Source organism: Miniopterus natalensis, chromosome 3, assembly GCF_054644295.1.
Source record: "Miniopterus natalensis isolate mMinNat1 chromosome 3, mMinNat1.hap1, whole genome shotgun sequence".
Classification (NCBI taxonomy): Eukaryota; Metazoa; Chordata; class Mammalia; order Chiroptera; family Miniopteridae; genus Miniopterus; species Miniopterus natalensis.
The window spans coordinates 12,386,474-12,393,867 of record NC_142083.1 but is presented as its reverse complement, the minus strand read 5'-3'; the positions used below and the strand labels follow the sequence as shown (position 1 = coordinate 12,393,867).

Below are 7,394 nucleotides of genomic sequence, written 5' to 3'. Positions count from 1 at the left end.
AACAAAGGTCACTTAAGGATCTGATCATACAAAAAAGAAAAGCTCTCCTGAACAGATTTTATTTTTTTGACACAAAGGTAGAAGAAAAGATTTTCTCTATAAATCTCTAGAAATGTAAAAGGACATAATGAGTAATTAACTGGAATTTCTAATTAAGTGTACACAGAGTACTGGGTGCCCTTTTCTTTATTTTGTCACCCAGGAGCATTTCCAAGAAGTGACATCCTTTTACACACAGGCCTAAAATGCAAATTAATTATACTTCTGATGGCCTTGAATCTGAGTAGAAAGTGACACAAAACTGTAAAATTTCCTAGAATGTCCCCGAGGGTTTAAAGGTGTAGAAGTATTGAATGTATATAAATAGTACAAGAAGGTTGCTGCATACCATTTTCCTAAATTAGAAATTGACAGGACAAACCCAAGAAGTAGCCCTTGGCTCTAGTTGATATTCAAGGTATATGGGAAGCTAAGTAGGCATGACTCAGAGCTAGAAAATGACTAGAATATATTCAGATAAGGAAATAAGAGTAAAAAGCAAGCCTTCCTACTTGAAAACTTTGAGATATCAGTGTCTTAGTCCATTCAGGCTGCTATTATAAAATACACAGACTGGGTGGCTTATAAACAATAGAAATTTATTTCTCACAGTTCTGGAGGCTGGAAGTCTGACATCAAGGTGCCACCAATGGCCAGGTGAGCGCCCTCTTCTGGATCACAGATTTCTCACTGTGTCTTCACATGAAGGAAGGGGCAAGGGATCTCTGTGATCTCTTTTTATAAAGGCACTAATCCCATTCACGAAGGCTCCACTCCCATGACCTAAGCATCTCCCAAAGGACCCACCTCCTAATACATCATCTCTGGGGGTTAAGAATTCAACATATGAATTTGGTGGGGACACAGACACTCAGACCACAGCACTCAGTCTAAAGTAAAATATTAATTTAAACTATGGTACTAAGTTTCATTTGAGTTCTAAATGGCTGAACCATGCATGCTACATAAAGATTGTCCTAAATATAAGGGGCTGTTACCCTCCCAATTACATTACTCCCTGAACAGGAAAAAGAGCAGCATCAGGAAAGGACCTTAACTAAGACTAAGTTACCCAGACTAAAAAGCAAGTAGAATTGTTTCAATTTATAGTTTCATTTCCTTCCTAACCAACAGTTATATTAGTCAAATTAGGGATCTGAAAAAGCTACTTTTAAGTTACAAATTGAACCCTCCCTAACTCAGTTTGCGTCTAGGTGATATGCCTGTGAACCTCGCAGTTTCAGCATTAAGAGGTCCCAATTAATAGGATACTGCTGAAGGTGCACCGGAAGCCCAATGCCAATGCTGATTTAAAGACACTTTAAAATACCAACCCCACAGAATATCCTGAAGTACTGCAGGACAGTCATTAAAATGTTGTGGGAAATAGCTCAGGTTTTGAATTCACACTAACCTGGATCCAAACAGATTCATTTAATTGCATGTAACTTTGGGAACATCTTTGAACATGTTTAGCCACAGCTTCCTCACCTATAAAACGTGAGTAATTATATCAACCACAATACTTTGTGGGGAATACATAAGATAGTTTACAGGATACACTTATAAGATAAACATTCAGCAAAATGGAAGGTCTTGTTATCTACCTAAAAAGGGAACAATCCAGTTTCCATTAACCATAATAGTCTCATCACAATGTGTATGAAATGATAAAAGCATTTCACAGGCTCGGTTGAAATTAAATAAAAGTGTTTCTCCTCTTTAATTAAAGAGAGATTAGATAAAGCCCTAGATTAGGGACTCCTACCTCCAGATATCTGTGTTTAATACCTGCAAAAACTTCCAGTAAAAATTTCTCTCTTACTATCTTTGCTGAACATGTTATTACAAAGCAATGACTTCACTGTAGTTTAAAAGCCCTTTTTTAAAAAAACACTTCCCTAAAACTTTACTCAAAGTTATTCACCTCACTGTTAATAGCTGTACAGTTAATTCTGTGCCAGTATTACTAGGCCTGCCCATTGCTGGCAATGGACTTTGAGAAAACCCATTTTCTGACAAACAAAAGTGAAATTATTCTTTTCAAAACATACTGGACTCCCAATACTTGCAAAAGTATTGCATGCACGATTTTCCATCAATCTTTAAACCTGAACTCCATTATCTATCTGTATCAGTGGTGTTAAAATCAAGTCACTTTAACAAATTATGACTGTACAAATCAAAGTACCACCAGTTACTATCAGACAAGAGTATTTTACAAACACTACATTGCATATTACCTTGCAATCTGAAACATTACATTTAATATTTGTGTACATTTATTTTAGATAGCTGAGGCTTCAGAGAATTTAGCACAAATAAAGTTTAAAATATTTAAATCTGTATGTTGGTTCCAACTAGCTCTATTTTACAATCTATAAGGCTCGTGTCATCGTTCAGCACCAAAAATATTTCCAAAACTGTCTAGCCCGTCTTGTCAGACTTTGTGATAGTTTTTTAAGGTGTAAGTCTGAGAAAATGCTTTATAGATCCCACTTCCAGATCTTACGTGGAATACTCATTTTGGCTGATCAAACTATGTAAAAACATGGGCTTTACCTTTTTATTTTCATTAAACTGATTTTTTTAAAAGAATTTAGGTTGTCAGTCTTTCAGTTGCATTTATAACACTGAAGCATCAGAAGTAGCCTAATAATGCCTTGCCCCTATCCTTCATTTTAAAAATTTTTGCAAAGCAGTCAGAAAAATGTTTTATTTATTCTTCAAAATAAGGTACAAAGAATTGCAGCAACAAACTTCCTCACACTCAAGTTCCAGTAACATCTCAGTGTTTTTCAGCCTAATCCATCATGACTGGCTCAGGAGCAGACCTGGAGCTACACTCAGCTCCAGTGGGCCAGGCTGTCCCTCCCAGATGCCTGCTCAGGGACAGCATCTCTGCTCAGGGCCCTTACAACCACTCGTGACTGCTGGCCTGGATTTTAAGCCACACTCCAGGTTCCAGAACCGAGTTACCATCCCAACTCTCTCTCTCCAGAATGTACAAAGTTTAGAAAAAGAACATGCTTGTCTCCCCACTTTCAAACAGGGTTTGTTCATATCACATGTAAGAGCACATTCCTTAAACTAGAAACTTTTCTCAAAAGCCACAGGTACTTTCAGGAATCTTGTTTGTTCAAAGTATAAATTCTTACACATTCAAAAAAATTAAAATCGAAGACTAGTGCCTCTGTCCTTTTCTGCCGGAAGTACACGGCTCATGAACCCATATTTTAAAACGAAGCTTCATGCACATGAATGGCCAGAGAGGTACGAAGCTTACAGAGCCCTTAACATCGTGGAGCACATTAAGCAGCGGCTAGGCCACAATGGGAAGCATATTAGCAAACTGAGCAAAGACACTTTCCCAAGAACATGATAGGTTTTCAGGCTCCATGTCAGTACATAAAATTTTAAACAACATATAGTCCTTGAATATTGTCCCCAGACATCCCATTCCCAATGGTTCCCATGCCTACCCAGCCCCCCAGCCCCCAAGGGTCTTCCCCACACAGAAGTTCTCAACGCTCCGCATTGCTAGTGACGGCGGCTCTGGCTCTGCTGCTGCTCCCGGGACTCCGCGCACTTTCTCAGCAGGACTAGGAGGACTAGGAATATGCACAGCTGCTGAGTTTGAGTGCACAAGTCCTACTCCTTCGTCCAAAGTGTCATGATTTGGAGAAGGTCGCCAGGCATGAGTTCTCCTGTGCTTTTCATCCACTCTAACCAAGTACCATGTTCCTTCAAAGAGTGAATCTACTGAACTCTGGGAACTATAATTGACCAAGTGGCCAGTGTCCTCTCTGAGCTTCATGCTTTCCCCAAAGACAGCTGGTGTCACACAAGTTCTTGAGTCAAGCCTTGATTTAAGATCCCATAGATTTGCTGTTACTTTATCGGGAGCAGACCCTGGGGTGGCATCTTGGGTAACTTTAAGGGAGCAGAGGGTGGCAGCCACACCAGAACCATGGGAGGACGTGCCGACCCTCTTTCCTGCCAGCTGCTGAGGCAGGTACTGTGCTGGAACAGGAGCAAGGGAGCCAGACACGGAGACGTGTACGTATCTCCATTTGGTTGGATACAAGCAAAGAGGCCTCTGTTTTCTGACTAAAGAGTTCAGAACTAGTCTTCATAAATGCCTTTCCACATCTCTATCAAAGCAGGCATCTTCTAATTTAACATCCCCAAAGGCTTCCAGGCCATTATAGATACTAATTATATCTCTGTTCTGGTCATTCAGGAAATCGTTCAGCATCATCCGAGCTAGAGATTTCTGAACCAGTTTACATCAGGGTGAGGGGAAGATCATGAAGCTGAAATCATTCAAGGCCAAATCTTTATCATTTCCCTCTTCCTGCCACTGGGCACGGGTATTTTTGTGGTAGCCAGAGTAGCAGCAGTCTAATGCATTGAGGTGGCACTGGATGGAGAGATTCCCATCTCCTGTGGGATATTCGGAAAGATACCAGGCTTGTGAAAGTCATAGGCATGTTGTATGTGTGTCCCACGGAGTCTTTGTTCACAAATTAAAGGAGCATTTGCCCCAGTGAGCAGAGCAATGGCTCTGACTCCACCTGTAGGTCTAGCATTTCCTGTGGCATATACAAAAGTATCTCCTGCAACCACCAGGGCATGCCGTCCTTCCCAAGAGCTGGACTGGATCCAGTTCACAGCATTGAAGACAGCGGCTGTGCCTCCGCAGCAGGCATTCATGGTGTCTACTCTGTCTATATCTGTGTTCCCAGACTCCTCACAGAGCAGCATCAAATTAGTCTTCACTGACTTTGATTTGTCGACGATTGTCTCTATTCTCACTTCTAGCCACCTGATGCGATCTAAGAAAGGCTATTTCTCTCCATAAGAGTCTAAACCACAGTCATGCAAAGAGAGGTGATATCTTCTCTATCTGTGTGGAAGCCTACCCTGGCCTGGCCCAAACCAGTAGTATACTTTCCAACATCAATACCACTGTATTTTTCCAGCTCTGCATGATCAACATATTGAGAAGAAAAATAAATCTCAAGGGCAACAATTCCCATATCTTTTGGCCAGCAGGCTTCTGCATTCAAAGGAAGTGACCTAAGCAGGGTGAAAGCACTATGTGAGGGACAGAGACCACCAGTCTCCATGTCTGTCACTGTTTCCTCCCTCAGGCACCAAAGGTGGCCAGGTGTCAGTACAGGAAAGAGAGCAAGCCAGGAAGACACAGTTAAAAGACCTTCTGAGTTGCTTTTCTCTTACCATTTTTATTACAAGTCACTTCCCTTCTTATGTGAACACAATTAGTCTTAAGTTCAGGAAGCAGTGATTTCCTTTGACCTTTATCACATGAGCTTTTTAGTTTAGGTCAGGTTCTCCAGCTTTCGGGAAAGATCAGAAGGCTGGCGTGGTAGAGTATTACTTCCCTTTGGCTGAAGTAATATTCTCCGTTTATATACTGAAAGTAACCCCCTATGGGCAAATTATGTATATACCCAAATGACACAGTGTCCTGAAGTTCAGTTGGCACAATAAAGCAACCCTTGTTTTGTTTGGTTGTTTTGCTGTTTTTGAGGTGAGTAGCTATACTGCAGACTTTTCTATTGGAAACTGAATTAGGGATCTAATTTCCATGTATGATGTTGGCTTAATTAGAACACTGTCCATAACAGTTTGACATTTGGAGTCCACAGCAATCTCTTTTAAAGCACAACTACACAATTTCTCCAAGGCAAACGTGAAGCCTGGAAAATACTTTAAATTGCATATAATTTATCTGACCTAACATTTTTTATTGTCATAATAAGTTTCTCCATGATTTTGGCTCTCCATCCATCTAGGCTATCTTATATATCAAATGGACAAAAAGCTAAACAAGGGGCCACGAATTAAAAGTATCACCCTCTTTACCTCTGTATTTCTTCCTAATTAAGAAGTATGTTAATTGAAATCAGAGTGACACAGACCCTGTGCAGAAATCTCCCGAGTATTGTAATTGGTTTGTGGAGCTGTCGCCCCAGGGTCATTTACTGGAGTGATTCTCGCCTGGGTTGGGAGTGACTGAAAATCCCCATCTAAAAAGCAACCTCAAGCTTATCAAATAGGATTGCCAGTGGAAAAGCAAATATATCCACAACCAAATTAGATTTTCTTTAAACATTTACGGAGAAAGTATTTGAGATCAGACGCCTTTACTAATCAGTTCACCTCAGCGGTTATTTCCCCACGCAATTTCCCTTAACTCAGTTTGATCACATCTAGACTTTTTAATGGCTTTACATCACCTACAGAAAAAAGATAATATTTCAAGACTTTGGCACCAGGCCCCGCCTTCCCTATTCCTCCCCTTACACCCACAGGGCATCTCAACCACACTCTAGTCCCCACGCCCGCACACCCCCGCCCTTCCCTACCGAACAGCTATGCGCACACTGTTACAGTCACAGGCAACTTTTCTGCTTTCTCTTTTTCTCTGGAATAACAAACGCTTACCAAATCCAACCAAAATTTTCTTACAAGACCCAGCCCAAATACCATGTCCTCCAATTACTCCTTTAATGTTCCCCTTGGCTGGAAATCTAAACTTTAAGTGTAATATACTCTTGTCTTGGTTTAATAATATCAAAATCTCTGGTAAAGTAGTTCTTTTGTCTTAAGTCTAATTTAAGGCAGCGAATATCAACTTACACCAAGCAAGGTAGAATGTTAGGAATTAGAGCTATAAAGATATATGATGTAATCCTTACCCCCAATGATTCCATAAATAAGACGTTAAACAAATTAATATAAAAATAGAACACGCAGATTTGAACAGGGTATACAAACAAAGGTTTCAAAGTCTGGAGAAGAAAGACGCTATCTTAGTCTGTTTGAGCAGCTATAACAAAATACCAGAGACTGGGTGGCTTATAAACAACAAACATGCACTTCCCACTGTTCTGGAGGCTGGAAAGCGCAAGGTGATGCACAGGGAGATTCGGTGTCTGATGAGAATTCATTTCCTGGTTCACAGGCAACCGCCTTTCCCGGAGCCCTCACATGGTGGAAGGGGAAAGCTTGCTCTCTAGGGTCTCCTCTGAAAGAGCACTGATCTTATTAATGAGGGCTCCGCCCTCATGACCTAACACCTCCCAAAGCCTCCACCTCCTAAGACCATTACACTGGGCATTAAGTTTCAACATATGAATTTGGGGGGGACACAAACATTCAGTCCACTGCAGATGATTTCCTTGAGAATCTGTGGAATTTAAAATAGAATTTGGAAATATAGCGAATGGGTCTAGATAGAGATTGGGGTAGAGAATTCCATGCAGAAAAGAACATAAGCAAAGACACTGAAGCGAGACATTTTCCAGAATTATTCCAGTTTGCCA

At 40.8% G+C, this 7,394-nt stretch overlaps 1 pseudogene; it reads right to left on the bottom strand.

Annotated features, from left to right (window-relative positions):
- Positions 1-3,517: 3,517 nt before the first annotated feature.
- On the bottom strand, positions 3,518-5,217 carry LOC107546267 (hydroxymethylglutaryl-CoA synthase, cytoplasmic pseudogene; annotated as a pseudogene).
- Positions 5,218-7,394: the final 2,177 nt, after the last annotated feature.